General features: G+C 38.5%; 1 long non-coding RNA gene across 2 annotated transcripts in view; it reads left to right on the top strand.

Moving 5' to 3' along the window:
- The window catches only part of LOC106696413, a 68,129-nt gene extending 45,675 nt beyond the window's left edge, over positions 1 to 22,454 (top strand). For both annotated transcript variants that reach the window (XR_001347349.2, XR_001347348.2), the window contains exon 3: positions 22,009 to 22,454. This is a non-coding gene — a long non-coding RNA (uncharacterized LOC106696413). The remainder of the gene's footprint in view (positions 1 to 22,008) is intronic.
- The last annotated feature ends 1,648 nt before the right edge of the window (positions 22,455 to 24,102 follow it).

Below are 24,102 nucleotides of genomic sequence, written 5' to 3'. Positions count from 1 at the left end.
TGGGACTAGAGTCTGTCTGACCCTGAAGTTGGTGCTTGAGTTCACTCGTCTCTGGGTAACCCCCTCTGCCAACACAGGCTACTGATGTAACATCAAGAGACATGATCCACCCAGTTAGCTGAAGTGGAGTGATGTGAGGTTGACAGTTGGAGTTTAGCCAAGAGAATACTATCTATACTAACAAAAGAGTAATATGCTAATTAGACCGGGAGACCTTCTGGACAAACCCATGGTGGCAGGGCTGAGACAGAGGCTGTTAGGGGTGATCAGGCCAGGAGGGGAGGGCAGTTGGGGGTGATTAGGCCAGTGGGGAGAAGAGTTGTGGGTGAGCAGACCAACTGGCGGGCCAGTTGGGGTGTTCAAGCCCACAAGGGGGGGGCAGTTGGGGTGATCAGGCCAGCAGGGGGGGGCAGTTGGGGGTGAGCAGACTGGCATGCAGAGTGGTTAGGGGCAATCAGGCAGGCAGGCAGGTGAGTGGTTAAGAGCCAGTGGTCCTGGATCAGGCCTAAACTGGCATTCGGACATCCCAGATTGGAGAGGGTGCAGGCTGGGCTGAGGGACACCCCCTCCCCGTGCACGAATTTCGGGCCACTAGTATAATATAAAAGGACATATTTCCTTCTGATCTATTATTGCAAGTAATTTAAGGCTTTACTATGCCTTATTTGTAGTATAAAGGATACCAATTATAATACTCTTTTTTTTCTTTATATAAAATGTGTGCATTAAGTTCAGTGACCCTAAATGTGATTATAAAATTTGACTTGGAAACTTAAGTTAAAAGAAAAAGAAGGGAAGACTTTTTTTTTTTGTCTTTCATAGTATTTGCCCAAACTTTGAACAAAGCTTAAGAATGAAAGGAGTCATTTGGAGAAAATGTTTGTTCCTTCTTTATATTTTTATTTAATGATTTTGAAAATTTGGAGTAAAGCAATAATTCACATTAATGAAAGTTTAATTATTTTATATGGAGAAATAGTAAGTTCAAAATCATCTTATATTTGATGGTGAGTGAAATCTGAATTATTAATGAAGTTCTTAGTTTGCATGAAAAGCACACATTTTTCTTTATATGAGATGTGATATAATTTTTGACATTTTAAAAGAGCTATAGGATAAACTTTTATTACTGGGGTCTGATTTGCACATAGGATAAATATTTGGTCTTTTATATATCCTCAAGACTTTTGGTTACAATAATATTGAATTAAGTCTAAAGGCACTTTATATTTTAATAAGCCCAATTTCTCTATAATGTCTAAAGGTTCTGAGTTCCTTTATTCTACTCCAATTAGCATCTGTGCACATACATGTAACTGAGGAAGAAAGAAAACTTTTTTCCACCTGATTATTTCAGTTTGGTGGTCTTGGTGAGAGACAAATATATTTTAGAGAAAATGGCTACAGAAGAAAAGAATGATGCTTGAAAAGACTTCTTAAGTATCCAGGAAGAATTTTACAGTAAATATTTTAAAGCAGGAATTTGGTGGGATTTTTCAGAAAGCAAAGTGAGCCAATACATTTCATTTCGTTACTATTTATGGTTTTTTGGGGGAAAAATTTCTGCAAATCTAAGCCAGCTAACTCCCCCCCTCCCCCGCAATGACTGGTACCATTTGTAAGGTTGCTATAAGCAGGAAGAAGACTTTTTTGTAAAAAAAAAAAAAAAAAAAGTACAAATATTGTGGTTTTTCATTGTCTTTATGAAAAACCTATTTTTTTTCAGACCTTGGACCTTGGGGGGTAATTTACAAGAGCTCTCATGGAATGATCATGCACCTGTGTGTGTGGTGAAACAGAAAGAAAAACCTCTCTTGTTGAGTAATGTACCATATGCAAATGGGGGCTTAAAGGGGCACACCAGCTGGCATGCAGAGAGGATTTTACAAATTCTTAGGGAGCACTGGTCTGCAGACACTCAGAACCTCCACCACGCTGGCCAAAGTGCACTGTGCAACTTGAGTAACCTTAGCTCAAGTATGAATGAAAATGGCTGTTGGAGAAACAGGGAAATGTTATGGCCCAAGGCTGAAACTCCTGGGCATTGATAACTGGGCATCCAGCAAAGTGGGACAAGCCACTAACAAACTCACTAATTAGGATTCTTTTTAAGTTCCTACCATCAACTGAAAACATATATTTAACCTGTATTCTCCTTAATTTATTGCAATCCTCATTGTTAGAAAAAGGTAGCCTACTTGAATTGCCTAAAGATACGCCACTGGTATACTTCTTATGTTTTCAGGGCAGGATGGGCACATCTCCAGTCAACATTTATATTAATGACAATCGCACTTGACATTTTAAAAGAGCTCTTACTTGAGCAAAGAAGTTGTTATTCATCACAGAGGGACTGTTAACAGGACCTTAGTGTTGTCTGTGGAAAGAGGCCTGGAATTTGCAGCTTCAGTTTACTCATCTGTTAAGTGGACACAGTTACACTTGCCCTGTCCATGTCAACATCAAAGTCATAACAGGTGAAAGCACTTTGTAATGTGTAAAATGACACAAAATGCAAGGGATTATAATTATTATTAATAAATTAATTTAATAACAGTTCTTAATTTATAGATATTAGAGGGGTCCCAAATCCCCAAAGCAATGAATACAATTGTAATTACCTGAGCCTTAAATTTATTTTAATAACCACATGCATCTCTTATTTGGGCAAGAAGTGACATTTCCTTTTTGAGTCATCCTATACTCAAGTCTGCTTTTCCTGTGTTTGCAAAACTCATTGAACTCAGCCAAGACATCAACAGGGAAGTCCTTGTTATTTTGGCAGTTAAGTCCTAAATCTAATCACAAAGGACAAGACAAACAAAAGAAACAAAACCAGTGTCCCATTCCATGTAACCCCAGAACCTTGAGCTGCCCTCATCCTTGGTCCACTGAGCAAAAAGTCTCCATTTTAGGTAAAAATTACACAGATTACTGCTCTTCTCTGTAAGCTTTAGAATAACACATTCATAATATACTAGGAAGCATCATAAAAATAATGAAGATTTAATTGTGCTCCAGAACACAATTTATTGTTGCAGCTTTTATTTTTCTCTTTCTAGAAAATTTACAATTGGGCATCTGGTCATGAAATTCCTAGAAGCCCTTGCCCATGCAAGTAAGCTTTGAAATGTAGATGTGGATAAGTCCTATCATAGAACTTCCTTGACTCAAATTTTATATGCTTATCACTTAGTGATTCCTTTTTCTTGTTTTTTCTCCCCTGCATATTTGGTCATTCTCTTTGAATGGAGAGAAGGCCTAGTATCTGAATACATGTTTTGCAAAGAATTGGTAACCTTTTTTTCACAATAAACCTGAGCTGTAATAACAACCATGCGCAAGGCTATCTTTCTTCACCTCTTTGGAAGTGGCCTTGAAAAGTCTTGGGAGTCCTTGGCCCCTTTTCTCTCTTGTTTTCAGGGCACAGAGCTTTCTCATTTTGTATGCTTAGGCCTGGCTGGGCTCTTCAAGCAACACCTTCAAAGATGAGCTAATTTATCCAATGCATGAGCCCGATAAACTCACCAAACTTGGGACCTACTCCCAAAATCTTTTATGAAACAACTTCCTACCTCCTTTATTAACTTGAGTTTTCATTTCTATTTCTACAACTAAGTAACAACAACAAAAAGCCACAACTAAAATAACATTTTTTTATTTTATTTTTTTTTATTGCTTAAAGCATTACAAAGGGTATTACATATGTGTCCTTTTTTTTTCCCCCCGCCCTTGACAAGACCCCGGCTTCCTCTACCCCCCAGTGTCTTATGTCCATTGGTTATGCTCCTATGCATGCATACAAGCCCTTCAGTTGATCTCTTAACCCCCTCCCTCCTGCCCCCCAACCCTCCCCGGCCTTCCCGCTGCAGTTTGACAATCTGTGTGAGGCAGCTCTGCCTCTGTATCTATTATTGTTCAAAAGTTTATAATGGTCTCTATTATCCATGAATGAGTGAGATCATGTGGTATTTTTCCTTCATTGACTGGCTTATTTCACTTAGCATAATGCTCTCCAGCTCCATCCATGCCGTTGCAAATGGTAAGAGTACCTTCTTTCTTACAGCAGCATAGTATTCCATCGTGTAGATGTACCACAGTTTTCTAATCCATTCATCTACTGATGGGCACTTAGGCTGTTTCCAGATCTTAGCTATGGTGAATTGTGCTGCTATGAACATAGGGGTGCATATATCCTTTCTAATTGGTGTTTCTGGTTTCTTGAGATATATTCCTAGAAGTGGGATCACAGGGTCAAATGGGAGTTCCATTTCCAGTTTTTTGAGGAAACTCCATACTGTCTTCCATAGTGGCTGCACCAGTCTGCATTCCCACCAGCAGTGCACGAGTGTTCCTTTTTTCTCCACATCCTCTCCAGCACTTGTCGTTTGTTGATTTGTTGATGATAGCCAGTCTGACAGGTGTGAGATGGTAACTTCATTTGTTATTTTGATTTGCATCTCTTCGGATGATTAGTGACTTTGAGCATGTTTTCATATGTCCTCTTGGCTTTCTGAATGTCCTCTTTTGAGAGGTGTCTATTTTAGGTCCTTTGCCCATTTTTTGATTGGATTGTTTATCTTCCTTTTGTTAAGTTGTATGAGTTCCCTATAAATTTTGGAGATTAAACCCTTTTCAGTGCTAACATTGGCAAATATGTTCTCCCGTGCAGTGGACTTTCTTGTTGTTTTGTTGATGGTTTCTTCTGCTGTGCAGAAGCTTTTTATTTTGATGTAGTCCCATTTGTTTATTTTCTCTTTAGTTTCAAGTGCCCTAGGAGCTGTATCAGTGAAGAAATTGCTTCGGCATATGTCTGAGATTTTGTTGCCCTTGGATTCTTCTAGAATTTTTATGGTTTCCTGTCGTACATTTAAGTCCTTTATCCATTTTGAGTTTATTTTTGTGTATGGTGTAAGTTGGTGGTATAGTTTAATTTTCTTGCATATATCTGTCCAATTTTCCCAACACCATTTATTGAAGAGACTATCTTGGCTCCATTGTATGTTCTTGCCTCCTTTGTCAAATATTAATTGAGCATATTGGTTCGGGCAGATTTCTGGGGTCTCTATTCTATTCCATTGATCTATATGTCTGTTCTTGTGCCAGTACCAGGCAGTTTTGAGAACAGTGGCTTTGTAATACAGCTTGATATCTGGTATTGAGATCCCACCTACTTTGTTCTTTCTCAGGATTGCTGCAGCTATTCGGGGTCTTTTTTTATTCCAGATGAATTTTTGGAGAGTTCGTTCTAGATCTGTGAAGTATGCCGTTGGTATTTGAATGGGAAGTGCGTTGAATTTATAGATTGCTTTGGGTAGTATGGACATTTTAATGATGTTGATTCTACCAATCCATGAACACGGTATGTTCTTCCATCTGTTTATGTCTTCCTATATCTCTTTTTTCAATGCCCTGTAGTTTTCTGAGTAGAGGTCTTTACCTCTTTAGTTAAGTTTATTCCTAGGTAGCTTAATTTTTTTGGTGCGATGGTAAATGGTATTGTTTTTTTAATCTCTCTTTCTGCAAGTTCACTATTGGTGTATAGAAATGCCTCAGATTTCTTGGCATTAATTTTGTATCCTGCTACTTTGCCAAATTCATGTATTAAGTCTAGTAGTTTTTTGATGGAGTCTCTAGGGTTTTGTATGTATAATATCATGTCGTCTGCAAATAAGGACAGTTTTACTTCCTCTTTTCCAATTTGGATGCCTTTTATTTCTTCTTCTTGTCTAATTGCAATGGCTAATACTTCCAGGACTATGTTGAACAGGAGTGGTGAGAGTGGGCATCCTTGTCTTGTTCCTGTTCTTAGGGGAAATGGTGTTAGTTTTTGTCCATTGAGTATGATGTTGACTGTGGGCCTGTCATATATGGCTTTTATTATGTTGAAGTATGATCCTTCTACTCCCACCATGCTGAGAGTTTTTATCAAAAATGGGTGTTGGATTTTGTCGAATGCTTTTTCTGCATCAATTGATATGACCATGTGGTTTTTTTCTTTCAATTTGTTTATGTGATGTATCACGTTTATTGATTTGCGTATATTGTACCATCCTTGCATCCCTGGGATAAATCCTACTTGGTCATGGTGTATGATCTTTCTGATGTACTGCTGGATCCGATTTGCTAAGATTTTGTTGAGGATTTTGGCATCTATGTTCATGAGGGATATTGGCCTGTAATTCTCTTTCATTGTGTTGTCTTTACCTGGTTTTGGTATTAGGGTGATGCTGGCTTCATAGAATGAGCTTGGAAGTGTTCCTTCCTCTTGAATTTTTTGTAGTAGTCTGAGGAGGGTAGGTTTTAGTTCTTCCTTGAATGTTTGGTAAAACTCCCCTGTGAAGCCGTCTGGCCCTGGGCTTTTATTTGCTGGAAGCTTTCTGATGACTGCTTCAATTTCTTCCATAGTTATTGGCCTATTGAGATTTTTAGATTCTTCCTGATTGAGTTTTGGAATGTTGTATTTTTCTAGGAATTTGTCCATTTTCTCCAGGTTGTCTAGTTTGTTGGAGTAGAGCTGTCCATAGTATTTTTTAACAATCATTTGTATTTCTGTGGGGTCTGTTGTTATTTCGCCTCTATCATTTCTGATTTTGTTTATTTGGGTCCTCTCTCTTTGCTTCTTGGTGAGCCTGGCTAGAGGTTTGTCAATCTTGTTTATCCTTTCAAAGAACCAGCTCTTAGTTTCATTTAAAATAACATTTTTTTGGCAGCAGAATGCCATTCACTTCCATCTTATTGGAAACATTTGTCTACTCCATGGGGTGGGGGGGTTGGGGGGCGGGAATGGAGTACTATTTCACACTGAATAATTACATTTTGAATAACAAACATTTACTATGATGATCACGGAAAAGCAGTCCTAATTATTAGCTAACCACGTTAGCTGGCTAATAACTAATCTAAGCTCTGTTATTAACTGGCCAAGTAGCCTAGAATAAACTTCAGTTTCCTTATTTGGAAAGTGGAAATTGAGCCACTGACCCAGCTATTGAAAAGCACTTGTAGTCACTCTGAGGGCAAATGATCACCTAGGACTACCTGAGACTTTAGGGGATGAACTTATTCTTTGGGGCCATTAGGGGAACCATTTAGAACTGTAGCAATGATTTACTAATGTTGCCCCAGTGGCCCCAAAGAGTTAATGCACTTTCCATATACCTCCTGCTTTCTCTTTGTAAATCAGCTCATCTATCAGATGGAGCCTTTGACAAGTCAATTTGCTTGACACAGGTGGGCATTTTACTCCTAGATAGTACTTGCCTCTTCTTCACTCATAAAAGAACCAGAGCCAAGCCCCAATAGGCATCTCACAGCACCCTACATCACAGAGGACTTTGGGTTATGTATGAAACACAGAGTTGTTAACTGCTGTGACCTCCCACTGCCCCTCTTGTTGTTCTCTGATCTTTAGAAGAACAGTGTTGAATGGTGGTACTGGAATTATGTCATTGTCTTGATTTTAACATTATTAATAATAGCTATTAATAGAATACCTATTCCCCCACTTGTCCTTCTCTCCTTCCATCTGGACTCAGAGAAATAGTGACTTTCAAGAAGGTGAATCCTGCCCTAGCCAGTTTGGCTCAGTGGATAGAACATCAGCCTGTGGACCAGAGGGTCCCGGGTTCAATTCCGGACAAGGGCACGTACCTCCGTTGCAGGTTCCTCCCTCACCCAGGCCCTGGTAGGGGCTCCTGTAGGAGGCAACCAATCGATGTGTTTCTCTCTCTCTTCCACTCTCTCTCAAAATCAATGGAAAAAATATCCTCAAGTGAGGATTAATAAAAAAAGAAGAAGGTGAAGCTACTTATGTTCTGGATCCCTTGCTATCTGCCATCTCTTCCAGTAGCAGTTTAATCAAATATTCCTAGTCTCTCCTGCGTCGTTAACGCTTTTTTTCTTCCAAGCTGTGGGAAAAGCTCTAATTTTAAATAAATCATACCCTCCCTGGACTTTATGCTCTGTTTTGCCTCTCTTTGTCTTTTCTTGCTTTCCTAGTCACACTCGTGAAGGGAAAGTCCATATTTACTCTCTTCGCTTCATCACTTACTTATTCTGTGATCCACTGTAGCCCTCTCTGAATGTAGTCATCATTGATTAGTCCCTAAGTCCTCTGGGTTTACAAGAACCTATGAAATGAGAGTTACAGAGAAAGTAATTGGCTTAAATACAAAAAAAAGTAGGAAATTTAATTAGTACTATTTTCAAAGGCACCATTTCTCAAGACAAATTTTATGTGGAATTTGGTACATTTTAATGTTTGCTAATATGGAATGGGGTCTCCAAAAATCGGGCCTAGGAGAGTTTTAGATGACCCTGTTGAGAGATATCATAATTGTCAAATCCAGTGGATCATTCTAAGTTCTTATTAAAAATGAAACAGGAGCCCTGGCAAGTGTTCCTCAATGGTTAGAGTGTTGGCCCGAGCACGAAAGGATCACAGCTTCGATTCCCAGTCAAGGGCATGTACCTCCTTGCAGGTTCCATCCGGACCCTGGTCAGGGCTTGAGCAGGAGGCAACCAATTGATGTCTCTGTCTGTCTCTCTCTCCTCCCCACCCCCCGCTTCGTCTCACTCTCTCTAAAATATCAATGGAAAAAATATCCTTGGGTGAGAATTAAAAAACTTGGATTTAATTATTTTGACCATATCCTCCTTCCTCTTCCTTTGTCCTCCCTTGGTTTCTGTGATATCAACATCTCCTAGTTTTCAACTGATTTCTTTGATTACTTCTGTTCAGTTTCCTCTGGATTCCTCTTCTCCCAGAGTTCCATCTTGGTCCTGTTAGGCTCCGAGGGTACCAGCTCTGCCCTGCCCTTATGACGCTCACTGATTCACTGAAGCAATGTTAATCACGGATGCGCGTGGGCTCTGGATGCAAACTGCTTGGTTGTGTTTTAATTCAACCTTCAAATCCTTTTCAGTTCATTGTATTCATCTGCACACTTACCTGAAACCAGGAATTTGGGTTTATTTACAGAATAGACATATTTGTTCAATTTTTAAATATTCATATATTTCTTAACATACAATTAAGAGAGACTGGGAGTCTGATGACACCTAGCATCATCATATCATTTTATTTTAGACACATGTATAAAGTACATAAAATACTATGCAAACACACACACTCGCCTGTATGCTTTTGTTAATTTGGTGAATCCAATAACTTTGAGAAAATAAGAATTCACACCATCAGGCACAATCTCTGGACAATGGGGAGAATATTATATGACAGATTATTAGTATATTTTTTGAAAGACACGATGATCCTTACTTTTTCCTGATTAGAAACCGGCCCTAAATGTTAGGCTGCTCATGTGTTTTGTACAAGTGTGAAAAAAATGATGCTATTTATTCATTTTGGACTAACATCAAAGCACACTTCTGTCACACTGTTCTTTTGGGTTTGTCATATGGAGGATTCTTTGAAAACTGTAATTAGATGCAAACTTGCTAAAGCGTCCGCTTCTCTACTAATACATGAGGATGGCTTTGACTCTTAGGGAACCAAAGTTCTTACGGGAGCTGCTGAGGACAATGCCTGGCGTTCTGCAGTCCTTTGCCTGAGTGTGTAACCCTGAGCTACTTCGTTCTCTCTATGGGATACGTTTTCTCACCTCCCGAGTGATCAGGTTGAACTAGAGCAGGGCTCAGCAAACCTTTTTGGAAAAGGATGAGATAGTAAATATTTTGGCCTTGGACCTCATTATCTGTATTGCAGCCACTTACCTGTTATTGTGGGGTGAAAGCAGCCCTATAAATACTTTCATCGGGCATACTTGTTTTCCACTAAAATGTTATTTACAGAAACAGGTGGGGGGCCAGAGTTGGCTAGTGGGTCATAGTTGCAGATGCCTGGACTAGATGAATCCTAGGATCCTTTTAAGGTGTTTTTCTGCCATTATATTCCGTCTTGATCATTCCATCAAGAATTCGGAATTGGGAGAGAGCTGGGGAAAAAGAGGAGCACACTTTAAAGAATCCTTAGCTGGATGAAATGACTATATTTGACTTACCTTTTCATTTGGAATCTTTTAACTTTGTAGCATAATGTCCCTATTATACTTAGCAATTAGAGTGCCATCACACAGTAAAATGTAAAACCATTATTCCCTGAAAAGAGAAAAGGCTTGCGCTATGAAATGATGCATGCAAGGAGTGTGGGTGCTAATTTACTCATGCAATCATTTCTATTTCAGTTCTATGGCAAGTATTTCTGGGGATGGCTCACACGGCGAAGAGATCTTTAATATGTGCACACCATAATTAACCTTTTTATATACTCTGATAGAAATATCAATAGTCTTTTCTCTTTTAGCAGTTTAAACTTTACTCATGGACTATGGAATGATTTGAATTAAAGAACGATTATAAGAAAAAATCCTTTGTACTTTTGGTTTAAAACAAAACATGCATTTTCTTCCTGTTATTTTTATTTCATGGTTAAGTTCCAGACAATGAACACATCTATTCTTTTTTTACCTTAGTGGAGGGAATTAGATAACTAATGGGCTGGTACTTCTGTGGTGTACAGATTAGTGATTCTCTAAGTGAAGTCGCTGGACCAGTAGCATCTGTGCAGCATCACCTGCAAACTTATTAGAGATGCAGATCCTCCAGCTCTTTACAGACCAGCTGAATAGAAGCCCTGGGAATGGGGCCCAGAAGTTCATGTTTTAACAAACCCTTTAGGTCATTCTGATGTCCAATCAAGTTTAAGAACCACAGTATACAAAGCAGGTCCTCGAATAACATCATTTCATTCAACCTGTTTCAATATAACATTGATGAGATGCCATGGGAACTTAACCCTTGTATCAGTTAGTTTATGGTAAAATTGGTTTCCTTATATGCCGTTTTGCTTAAAGTCACAGAACCTATTGGTGATGTTAAGTGAGGGCTTAGTGCAGAGTATTACTTTCTAGAAACACAGTTAAAGGGAAGACCTGACACCACTCAAAGAACAGAATGACCCCTAGAGTTTGCAGAATAAAGGCAATAATCCTCTAGCTATATTTTACAAGAAGAAATTGGGCTGAGAGAGAAAAATGATGGGGAAAGAGAGAGACATAGAAGTTTGGTGAGCAGGAGGAACTAGAAAACTGCAGATTCCATTTACAGCAGTGACTAAGCCCATAGACATCACCACCACCTCCAGTCTCAAAGTCATTCATCCAGAAACTCTCTCCATGATTGATGGGTGGGACTGTGCTAGGTGATGGGGACAGGGAAGTGAAGAGAGCCTCTGCCTGTCTGCAAAGAGTTCATAGTGTTAGAGTGGAAAAGGAAAGAAATGGCTCCCTTGAGAATTTATGAATACACGGAACAGTCAAAGTGGAAGGGAGAAGTTAGTCAGCAGGAGAGATAGTAGAGACAGGATGAAGAGAAGATAAAAAAGGAGAAATAAGAGGATAAAGAGAGTGAGCACTAAACACTTTTATTTGTAGTATTAGGAATCTCCAGAGGATTAGAACCAATAGGATATACACATAAGAAAGAGGTTTATTATAAGGACATGGCTCACATGATTTTGTAGGCTAAGAAGTACCAAGGTCTGCAGTCAGCAAGTTAGAGACCCAGGGGAGCTGATGGATAGTTCCACTCTGGAGACCCAAGAATAACTGATGTTTCAGTTCAAGTCCAAAGACTGGGGGGGAAAAAAGAATGTCTAGCTCAGTGGTTCTCAACCTTCTGGCCCTTTAAATACATTCCTCATGTTGTGACCCAACCATAAAATTATTTTCGTTGCTACTTCATAACTGTAATGTTGCTACTGTTATGAATCGTAATGTAAATATCTGATATGCAGGATGGTCTTAGGCGACCCCTGTGAAAGGGTCCTTCGACCGCCAAAGGGGTCGCGACCCACAGGTTGAGAACCGATGGTCTAGCTCAAAGCATTAGGCTAGAGGAGTTCCTCCTTATTTAGCCTTTTTGTTTTATTCACATCTCCAATCCATTGGATGAGGCCCACCCACATTAGAGCAGACAATGTGCTTTATTCAATCTACCCACTCATTTTTTTACAATGTAAATTTCACCCAGAAACACACAGACACTCCCAGAATAGTGTTTGACCAAAAGTCTGGGTACCCCTAAGACTAGTCAAGTTGACACACAAATTCACCATCACAGGCATACATACTTCTTAAAATTTAATATAATATCCAACTTGCCAGATTATTTCATAAGTGACATTATTTCACTTAACAGCTCTCTACACAGGTCTACACTTTTGTTCACATCAGTTCAGCTGGATACTTTCCATAAATCAACCGTGTTTAAACCCAAACCTTTAAATCATATAACTTAATTAAATTTTATGCAAATTGATAAATTACAAATGCAAAAGAATGAATTGCTTCTGTAAAGAATAAATTGAGTGTGCTAGGAAACTGGTAAATGTAAGGCAATTCAAAATGTGTTTTCAAATTAGGGGTAAAACACTGGGTGGTGGGGGCAGGGGATCTAGGAGGATTTTGCATTTGAGATTCTTTCCCAAATGTTTTTCAGTTCTTGTTTCATTTTAAAGAAATTGAAACCGGAAATCCTAGAGAGCTCATTATTGGTGTAATTCATGCAAAAAAGATGGCCAGGAGGAATTCCAATCAGAGGACCTCTCTCAAAGAAAAATTCTTGGCCCCAAATCAAAAGATTGGCAAATATTCTTTATATGGTTTATGTTAAAATACACAGCTGGGGAAGATGAAAAAGTTCTGGAGATGGAAAGTGGTGATAGTTGCACAACAATGTGCATATATTAATGTCACAGAACTGTACACCAAAAATGGTTAAAATGGGAAAATTTATGTTGTCTGTACACAATGAAAATAAAAATTAAATATGTATATTTCTTCAGATTTCTTGTTTAAGCAAATGCTTTTTGTTAACTTACAAGTGGTTACATTAGATAAGCAGGCTTTTCTGTATGCAATTTATTTTAACTTAATAGAAGGGATCCACACATGAAATTGAATGAATTTCAGGTAAATGATCCCTTTTGTGTGATTTTAAGTCAAGAAATTTTAATTCTCCAACATTGCTCTAAATTTAAGAGAAACAGTACTATGAAAAACTTAAAGAGTTAGAGCAGCATTTCTCAACCCAAGGCAGTGCCAGGTCTTTAGGAAGCAATAGAAATGCTGGGTGGTCACAATAACCTAGGTGATCCTGGCATTTAGTGCCTGGGCCCTAGAGATGCCAAATATAATACACAGGTCAGCCCAAATATCAAAGACATGCCCACCCAAATTTCACTCATTTCCTCAGTGACACACATAGGGGTAGAGTCAATATATTTTTAAAATTATGTTTCAATTTTGCACAGTATCTATTGATTGCCTTATGAAATCAATACCATTTCACTTTCCCCACTTCTTTCCTTCTAATCCCATTTTTTGTTAGTTATGTTATTCTTTACGGTGCTTGGGTTTATAGCATGTACATTCCTTTCTGAAACCATAATTCAAGCAGTTGTTCACCTTGATTCCGTTTTAAATGATTTGGTGCTGACCACCAGACCCTTCAGTGCCGTGGCTTCTCTATCTCTGCACTCTTTACACTGGTTATCTACTTGGTTGCCTAGATTTTGTCATATAGTAGTCTGTGTGTGTGTGTGTGTGTGTGTGTGTGTGTGTTTTAATTTATTCTTTGTTGATTAAAATATTACATATGTCTCCTTTTTCCCCCATTGACCTCTCCCCAGCCACTCCCAACACCCTCACACCCCTAGTGTCTGTGTTTATTGGTTATGCTTATATGCATGCATTTTGTCAAATGCTTTTTCTGCATCAATTGATATGACTATGTGATTTTTATCTCAATTTGTTTATGTGCTTTATCACATTTATTGGTTTGTGTATATTGTACCATCCTTGCATCCCCAGAATAAACACCACTTGGTCATGGTGTATAATCATTCTAATATAATGCTCGATTTGCTAGAATTTTGTCGAGGATTTTAGCATCTATGTTCATCAGGGATACTGGCCTGTAATTCTCTTTTTTTGTAGTATCTTTATCTGGTTTGGGGATTAGGGTAATGCTGGCTTCATAGAAAGAGTTTGGAAGTGTTTTTTCCTCTTGAATTTTTTTGAATAGTCCGAAGAGGATAGGTTTTAGTTCTTTGAATGTTTAGTAAAACTCTCCTATGAAGCCATCTGGCCCAGGACTTTTGTTTGCTGTAAGTTTTTTGATTACTGCTTCAATTTCCTCCATAGTTATTGGCCTACTCAGATTTTTTTATTATTCCTGATTGAGTTTTGGAAGGTCATATTTATCAAGGAATATGTCCATTTCTTCTAGGTTGACAAATTTGTTGAAATAGAGTTGTTCATGGTATTTTTTTTTTTACAATCCTTTATATTTCTGTGGGGTCTGTTGTTATTTCACCTCTTTCATTTCTGATTTTGTTTAGCTTCTTGGTGAGCCTGGCTAGAGGTTCATCAATCTTGTTTATCCTTTCAAAGAACCAGCTCTTGGTTTTATTGATCTTTTGTATTGTTTTTTGGTCTCTATGTCATTTATTTCTGCTCTGATCTTTATTATCGCCTTCCTTCTGCTCACTTTGGGCTTTTCTTGTTGCTCTCTTTCTTTAAGCTGTAGAGTTAGATAACTTATTACCATTTTTTCTTTTTTTTTTTTTTTGAGGTAGGCTTGTAATGCTATTGCCTTCCCTCTCATGACTGCTTTCACTGTATCCCATCGATTTTGGATTATTGTATTTTCATTGTCACTTGTTTCCAGGATGTTTTTAATTTCTTCTTTGATCTCTTTGGTAACCCAATCATTGTTTCATAGCATGCTACTTAGCCTTTAAGTGTTTGAATTTTTTAAATTGTTTTTATTGTAGTTGATTTCTAATATTATGCCACTGTGTTCTGAGAAGATGCTTGATATGATTTCAGTCTTCTTGAATTTGGAGAGACTTTGCCTGTGTCCCAATATGTGGTCTATCTTTGAAATGTCCCATGTGCGTTTGAGAGGAATGTATATTCCATAGCTTTGGGGTGAAATGTTTTGAAAATGGTCAATTAAATCCATCTGATTTAGTGAGTCATTTAGGATTGCTGTCTCTTTGTTGATTTTTTGTCTAGAGGATTTATCCAGTGATGTTAATGGGTATTAATGTCCCCTACTATGATTGTATTGCTATCGATCTCTCCCTAGATACCTTTCAGAAGTTTTTTTTTTATGTATTTGGGTGCTCCTGCATTGTGTGCTTATATGTTTACCAGAGTTATATCCTCTTGTTGTCGTGATACCTTTGGTATTATACCTTTGGCCTTCCTTCTCTCTTGTTACGGCCTTCACTTTGAGGTCTATTTTGTCAGATATAAGAATTGCTACCCCAGCTTTTTTTTTCATTTCCATTTGCCTGAAAAATATTTTTCTATACCTTCACTTTCAGTCTGTGTGAGTCCCTTGTTCTGAGGTGGGTCTCTTGTAGACAGCATATACTGGTATATGTGTCATGTTTTCTTATCCATTCAGCCACTGGATGTATTTTGATTGGACCATTTAATTCATTTACATTTAAGGTTATTAATAGGTACTTGTTTGTAGCTATTTTTATTCTTTGTGCCTGTGTTCCTTCTTCCCTTTTTATTTTTTTTTTTATTTATTTTTTTTTATTTTTTTTTTTAATTTTTTTATTGCTTAAATTATTACAAAGAGTATTACATATGTCTCCTTTTTTTTTCCCCGCCCTTGACAATCCCCTGGCTTTCCCTACCCCCCAGTTTCTTCCCTTTTTATTTCTTCTTTTTACAACAGTCCCTTTAGCATTTCTTGCATTGCTGGCTTGATAGTGACAGACTCCCTTAGCATTTTTTGTCTGTGAAGCTCCTGATTTCCACTTCAATTTTGAATGATAGCCTAGCTGGTTAGAGTGTTCTTGAATTCAGTCCCTTGCTTTGCATCACTTTGTATACTTCATTTCATTCCCTTCTGGCCTGGTGTGTTTCTGTTGAGAAATCAGTTGATAATCTAATGGGAGATCCCTTGTAGGTAACTCTGTCTCTCTCTTGCAGCCTTTAAGATTCTCTCTTTGTCATTAATGTTTGCCATTGTAATTACAATGTGTCTTGGTGTGGGTCTTTTTGTGTTCATGTTGTTTGGGACTCTCTGTGTTATGACTTTTTTCTTCCCCAAATCAGGGAAGTTTTGTCATTATTTTTTCAAGTAGGTTTTCTATTCCTTGCTTCTCTTCTTGTCATTCTCGCACCCCTATTATACGTATGTTACTTTGTTTCATGTTGTCCTAAAGCTCCTTTAGGCTCTCCTTCCATTGGGTGTTTTCTCTGCCCTGTCTTCTAATTCACCTCTGCTTCTTCTAGTCTACTGTTGAAACCTTCCATTGTGTTTCTTATTGTAGCTATATCATTCTTTATTTCCACTTGATTCTTGCATAAGTTGTTGATTTTTCTCATCCAGCTGGTTTAGAAACTTGTCATACAGTAGTTTTTAGTTAATTTATTTTTCATTCCAAGAAAAGCTCATGGAGTTTTATTTCTTTATATTTCATGCTTACTACCTTATCTTGCATTTATCCTAGGAGATAATTTGATTGGGCTTAAAATTTTCAAGTCATGCATTTTTCCTCTCAGAACTTTTTAGACACTGCTTCACTGTTTGGTTTGGAGGGTGGTGTGGGAAGTCTGGGGTCTATCTGATTTCCTCCTTTGTAAGTGACTTTTTGCTGGTAAATTTATATCATTGCAATTTTAAAGGTCTTTTTTATGTTTTGATATAATATTTGATACATTCAAAAGATTAAGTATAAAAGATGTACATTATAAATAAAAATAATAGAGAATACACCCAAACATATATGGAAAAATGACATAGAATAGTGGTGCAATTGCAGATCGGAGATGGTGAGACAAAGGACATTGAAGGATGAGGGGAGGAGGGGGTTGGGAATGATTGCTAATGGCTGTAAGGTTTCTTTTTGAGGGAGAATAAAATTAGAAGATGGTGATGATAACACAACTCTATAAATATACTGAAAGCTGTTGAACTATATATATGCTTTATTATATGTAAATTATATCTAAATAATGATATTAAAATGAGTGCTCTGTAATAACACAAAACAATGGGGTTGAATACTTAAAAATCGTAAGTTGAATGAAAAAAAAGAGTTCCACCCTCTTATTCTTGGGGGGATATATTCCAAGATCCAGTAGAATCTGAAACCATAAAAAATACTGATCCCTATGTATAGGTGGGGCAACAGTAAAATTATGGTTGTTCATATGAAAAATAATACTATAATTAATAAATAATAATACAAAAATAAACTTTCAAATACTCAAAACTATAAACCTACTTTTGCCTCACCCTGTATACTATGTTTTTTCCTATAATAAAGTTTAATTTATAAATTAGGCACAGTAGGAGAATAACAACACATAATAAAATAGGACAATTATAACAAAATACAATAATAAAGTTAGTGAATGTGCTCTCTCCCTCTCTCTAGCGCACACACACACACACACACACACACAAAAGAAAAAAGTCTGGAAATGAACTAAGCACCCATAAGTTTCTGCTAACCAATCTAGTAATGGAGATGGTCATTCAACGACTAATGGCATACAGAGTGAATATGCTGAACAAAGGGGTGATTCATGTCCTGACAGGACAGAGCAGGATAGGGCAAGATTTGATCACACTAGTCAGAACAGCACACAATTTAAAATTTTATGTGTGTTGAATTCTGGAACTTTCCATTTATTGGTAATATTTCAGACTTCAGTTAGCTTTGGGTAACAAACCTTGGAAAGAGAAACCCTGGATAAAGAGGGACTGCTGGATGTAGTATGATATCTCTTTTACATAATTAAAAAAGCAAATGGAAATAATATATTATTTATGGATATATTCATACATTATAAAAGTATTTGGAATATTGAAAAGGAAGGGTAAACATACAGGAGAGCTCCTCCCTCAGGGAAGAGAAGGAAATGGGATAGGGGAAGAAGTTATAGGTAGATGCAGTGGTATCAGTTATTCTTGAGCAGTCTGCTATCCATAAAATGATCATTACTTTGGGATGTCTTTTCACTAGCTGCCTTAAAAACTTTTGTCTTTGGTGCTCTACAGATCACTACGAGGTGATATCTAGGCATTGATTTTTGTGTGTATGCACGCTTTCTGAAATTGTGGTTTAATAGCTTTCAGCATTTCTGGAAATTTCTCAGCTGTTATCACTCCTTGATTAGCTTGATTCTCTCCTTCTATGGCTCTCATTTGACATTATTAGACCTTCTCATTTTATCCTCAATGTTTTGCATTATTCTTATATTTTCCAGGTGTTTTATTTCTGGATTATATTTTAGTTAATTTATCCATTTATATCTTCATTAAATCTATTTTCACATGTGGCAAATGTGCTTTTTAATATGTTTTGTCCTTTTCTTTCAACATTTACATATTTTACGTATACACTGAGTGGTCAGATTATTATGACCACCTGACATTTGTAGGCAAATTAGCTATAATTTCACGCTGAAGTTGCTAGAGGGCCAGACCATTATAAATAGGGAAGCAAGTTGTTTACCATGACAGAAGTGATTTTTTTCTGAAGACATGAGTAAACAATGTGATTTAACAGCCTTTGAACGTGGGAGATATATATATATATTGAGTGGCCAGATTATTATGACCACCCCATCAGTACTTCGTTGGGTCACCTTTTGCCTTCAATACTGCAGCGATTCTTCTTGGCATTGACTCCACGAGATGTTGAAAGGTGATGCGAGGAATCTGACACCATGCCTGATGAATAGTACTGTCCAGTTCTGTGAGATTTGATGGTTGTGGAACTAGCTGCCTGATGGCTCTTTTAACTTGGTCCCACAAATGCTCAATTGGATTAAAATCTGGTGATTGTGGGGGCCACCTAAGCAAGGTAAAATCTCCCTCATGTTCTTGAAACCACTCCTGCACAATACGAGCACCATGGCATGATGCAACTTGTTGGAAGAAGCCATCTCCATTGGGATACGCCATCAACATGATAGGATGAACTTGTTCAGCAACGATACTTAGGTATGTTGTGCTATTCAGACGTTGTTCCACACGAATTAAAGGGCCCAAATCATGCCAGGAAAACATGCCCCAAACCATAACACTGCCCCCACCAGCTTGAAGGGTTGTACTCATGCATGTGGGGTGCATGCTTTCATGCTGTTTCCGCCAAATTCTCACTCTGCCATCTGCATGATGCAACTGGAAACATGATTCATCAGACCACATGACTTTTTTCCAATACTCGACTGTCCAATCCTTGTGTTCCTGTGTGAATTGGAGAAGTTTTATCTTGGTAACTGCAGACAGCAAAGGTGTTCGAACAGGCCTTCGGCTTCCATATCCCATACGATGCAGTGTATGGCTAATTTGCCTACAAACGTCAGGGGTCATAATAATCTGGCCACTCAGTGTAGATTCCACTTTGTTATTTTTCAGAACTGCCTGATTATCCCTGGTAGTTTTCTGTTGCTTGCTCATTCTTTTGATTCCATACTTTGTTTCTTTAAGTACTTCATAAGCAGCTATTCTATTTCCGACAGTTCTAATATAGATGGCTTACCTCCTCATGTGCTTGATGTCTTTAATTTTGAACTAATACTTGCCTAAGGATAAATTGTGGGACTCTGATGGGATATATCGTAGGATGCTTTCTTATAGAGATTTGATTTGTTCTGAGAGGAGCTGGGGAGACTACCAATCTGACCTAATACAGCATCTCAGGTTCAATTCTCCTTCCTTGATGTTAATCCTAGCTTCAGTTTTTTACTGGCATTGTCTCTTAGTATAACACTAGAGGCCCAGTGCACGAAATTCGTGTACTGGGTGGGGGGGGTCCCTCAGCCCGGCCTGTGCCCTCTCGCAGTCCGGGAACCCACAGCAAGGGGGCCTAAGCCATCAGTCGGACATCCTTAGCGCTGCTGCGGAGGCGGGAGAGGCTCCTGCCACCGCTGCTGCACTTGCCAGCCATGAACCCGGCTTCTGGCTGAACGGCACTCCCCCTGTGGGAGCACACTGACCACCAGGGGGAAGCTCCTGTGTTGAGTGGGATTGGGCTGAAACCGGCTCTTCAACATCCCCTAAGGGGTCCTGGATTGCGAGAGGGCACAGGCCAGGCCGCAGGACCCCACCGGTGCATGATCAAGGCCAGGGAGAGAGACAGAAGGTTGGCCAGCCGGGGAGGGACCATGGGAGGGCTACAGGGTGGGTTCAGCCCATCTTGCTCAGTCCTGATCGGCCCAACCCCAGCAGCAAGCTAACCTACCAGTTGGAGCGTCTGCCCCCCTGGTGGTCAGTGCACATCATAGCGAACGGTTGAGTGGCCTTAGCATATCATTAGCATATTACACTTTGATTGGTTGAACAGACAACCAGATGACCGGACACTTAGCATATTAGGCTTTTATTATATAGCATCATTTCTCTCCTTTGTTTCTTGCTCAACATATTTATCTGTTTGTTGCTCCAAGCTCCAGTGCTGACTCAGCTTGTTCCTTTTTATTTAGGGGGGCGGGGGGTGAGAGAGAGGAGGAAAGGGCTTGGAGATTATTTGCCCAGTTCCAGGGAATCCAACATCAAACCCAAATGTTGTATATAGTATCCAGTTGGTTTCCAGTAGAATGTCTTGTCTGGCATTGCTACTGGAAGTGGAGGTCCTTTTCTTAATCTGTGAAGGTCAATAAATGAAACACACATGCTGAAAATTCTGCCTCAGTTTTCCCAACACAAGGTACCCTATTACCATTTAAAGGGTAAAGTATTTATCTTTTTTTTGTATTTTAAGTTTACAAATAAGAAAACTGTGGCCCCAAAAGGTTAAGTAACTTAACCAATTTGTGATAAACAGGTGAATAGAAACCATGTTTTATATCCAATTCAGTAATCTTTTCAATAAATCTATTTTTAGGCCTGATTTTAAGACATATTATATTAAATTGAACCTGTAATTGTTTGTATTATAACAAGGTCTGTAGTTTTATTTTATGTCTATTCATACTCAAGTATGTATGTGTGTGTGTGTGTGTGTGTGTGTGTGTGTATTCCATATATAATTACATATATACAGAAATAAATCCAAGCCTATATAAAACTATTATAAATACAATTGAATATATAGACAGGCATGACTATAAGGAAGATAGCTTGTGATCACTAAAGGGAACTATAGAATCCTAAGTTTGTCTTTATCTAATAAGTATGGCTTTTAAAATCAAAATAATTGTACACATAGGACATTTGTTTTTACTTATGCACAAAAGCAAGTAATTTCTGGTAAAAAAAAATTTATAATGACCTGGATTAGCTATGTTAAATGATATCTCAAGTAGTCTTTTAAATAATCTCTTCATTGAGTAAACTCATAGGTTAAAATGATAAATTACAAGAATACGCCAATGAAGAGAAAATGTGGGATTCCTTGTGGGCAGTGCTCTTCAATAGTCTTCAGGAAATCTGTCAACATAAACAGTCACTAGCTATTGCAAAATTAATACCATCATTCAGGGAGAGCACGGGGGGAACTATACACAGTCAGTCGAGGAGTCATTTTGTGTTAGGGGAGCCAGCTCTCAGAGAACCTGGGGAACCTGCTGACACACCAGCATTCCAGGGAAGTTATGAATAGCTGCTAGAAGCAACGTTAGCATTTCGTACATCCAGTCTGATATTCTACTGCATTAGTTTTGTTCAGGAGAAGTATTTTTAAAGTTAAAATAATTGGGTTAATGTCCTAAACTTCATTTTTAGATATTTTGAATGTCAGGATGGAGAGAGATGTTTCTTAACGTCATTTTTAGATGTCATGGCCATATAAACCATTATATACCCCTTTCTAAAAGTTTTCATAGATTTGTTTTCCTTAGGGGCATTTTAGTGTCTTTAATTTTTATTTCCATGTTAGCACTCCAAGGGAAGATGATGTACTTACAAGTTTTTTTTTTCTCCTTGGCTTTCTCTCCCATTCAGGTTTTGATACTCTACCTCCATTCCCCAACCTCCAACCCCCCAAAACCTGTGGCATATAGCTCTATTTGTCAGATAGTTTATTTGAGGGGATTGCAAACTCTTTAAAAATCTGCTACAATTGTTCACAGCATGGTCCACATCTGCGACTACTCTTGAAAAACACCAACAGATGAAGATATTTATGAATTTTATGGGTGAGGATTAAGGTGTGGAGCTTGGAGTGGCAGAGCCTGTATCACCTCTAAAATGGTATGAGACACTCAGTCCATTTAGAGGGAAGGGAACATGGAAGGAGGAAGGTGGTTTCAACAAGCCCAGTCTGTAACTAGCATTCTCAGAGTCAACTTGAAACTTTCAGTTCATGATTATTCGTTCATTGGATTGCTCAGGACCTTCGTTTCTTTTCAACTTCTATCTTTTCTATAATAACATGGAATGTTATAGTACCTGAATTTCAATTATTTATATTACACATACTTTCAAATCTGCTATAAAGTTTAAGAATGAAATCACTGGTATCTTTCATTGCCCTGAAATTTCCCACAAAGCCATCCCCTCTGGGGCTGGTCTCTCTGTCTGGGTGTGAATGGTCCCCATCACACTACCTGCCCCCAGAGGGCTGTAAAATGAGATACTATCAACTTAAACATCCTTTGCACTCTAAGTTGTCTTATATTATTATTTTTATTTTTCAGTGGTAATAATAGTTTCACTTGATAAGGAAATCAGCCAGTTCTGAGTGACTTAGTGGGAGAAGTTGGTGTCTAATGGTACAATAGATTGTTTCTAATTGTGTGAAGAGATGTCCTAATTAAGTCTCCTGATTCCGAGTCAGAAGTTAGGGCAGTGAAAGAGGCTCGTGACACCCGGAGCCCAGCGAGGAGCAGCAGGGGACAGCTGGCATGGTCTCAGGAGAGCCAGTTTACTCATTATTTCAGTGTTTGTGAGAGTGAACACCTTCCAAGTGAAAATTAATTTCCCTTTTGGATTACCTATGGCATTATTTTTAATGCTGAAGTTTTCCACATCATCCTTGGCCACAATTATTTTTCCCAGAATGACTGAGATGGAAAAAAAGTACATGGTTATTTCTAACAGCACATAAAATGAGATTTTGAGAGAGTTTATTCTCCATGATTTCCTTGGAGACATTCTTAATAATGATCTTTCTTTAAAGGTAAACCAAATACATAACAGTGTTTAGTGATATGTATTAAAATGAAAGTTAAGTGTTTTATTAGGAGAAGGGGCTGAAGCTGTCCTCAAAACATCCATGGAATAAAAAGTTCTGTCTAAAAAATTCTATTTCTGTCTAAAAAATGCCAAACAAAACCCGAAGCTTGCTAATCAAGGATAAGATCATTCTGGACTTGCCTGAAGTCCTGCTCATCTATGTTACATCTGTCACCCAAAACTGGCCTGTTAGTGAAAGGCAGGGACAAAAGGCCTTTCTTAACCTATCCAGCTGCTCCCACTGCTGCCAGGGCATCTCTGGATTGTGCCTAGCATCCAGGAGGCAAGCCAGAGGAGCATGAAATCAGCCACAGTTTCCGCTTCCCCCTCTTCCCGCTCCCCGACCCCACCCAGGCCTGGCATTCCGAGGGACTGGAGGAGCTTCTGAGGCCTGTCCAGGTCCCTCCCCCAGCTCTGCGCATGGGCAGCCCCTGGACAGAAACACATCTCAAACTGCCAAACATTTGGTGTCACTTCCTCACCCTGAACTTTTAGCTGACTTTCCAAGCAGGAAGCATTTGGGGGGAATTTTTCTATCACTTCCTTAGGAGGGCTTACTGGATGGGTTTTTCATGTCCTTACTAAGAGCTGTATTTATGGTAAGTTCCATAAGTTATGAAATAACTTTGGTAGATAAAATGCACTATAAACATGATAGTAAAGGGTGAAAAAAATCTCATATTTCAACTTTAGTACTATGAATGTTGTGTATGAATGAGTTTTTCCTTTAAAAGGGTTCTGAGGAAAGAGATCCATCTTAAAAATAAGGCAGCCTGGCTTTGGCCAGGTGGCTCCGTTGGTAGGAGCATCCTCCTGTACATCAAAAACATTGTGGGTTTGATTGCCCTTCAAGGCACATAC

The sequence above is a fragment of the Myotis lucifugus genome, unplaced genomic scaffold, assembly GCF_000147115.1.
Source record: "Myotis lucifugus unplaced genomic scaffold, Myoluc2.0 scaffold_15, whole genome shotgun sequence".
Taxonomy (NCBI): Eukaryota; Metazoa; Chordata; class Mammalia; order Chiroptera; family Vespertilionidae; genus Myotis; species Myotis lucifugus.
Note: the sequence above shows the minus strand (reverse complement) of the source record. Positions and strands in the feature narration are given on the sequence as shown.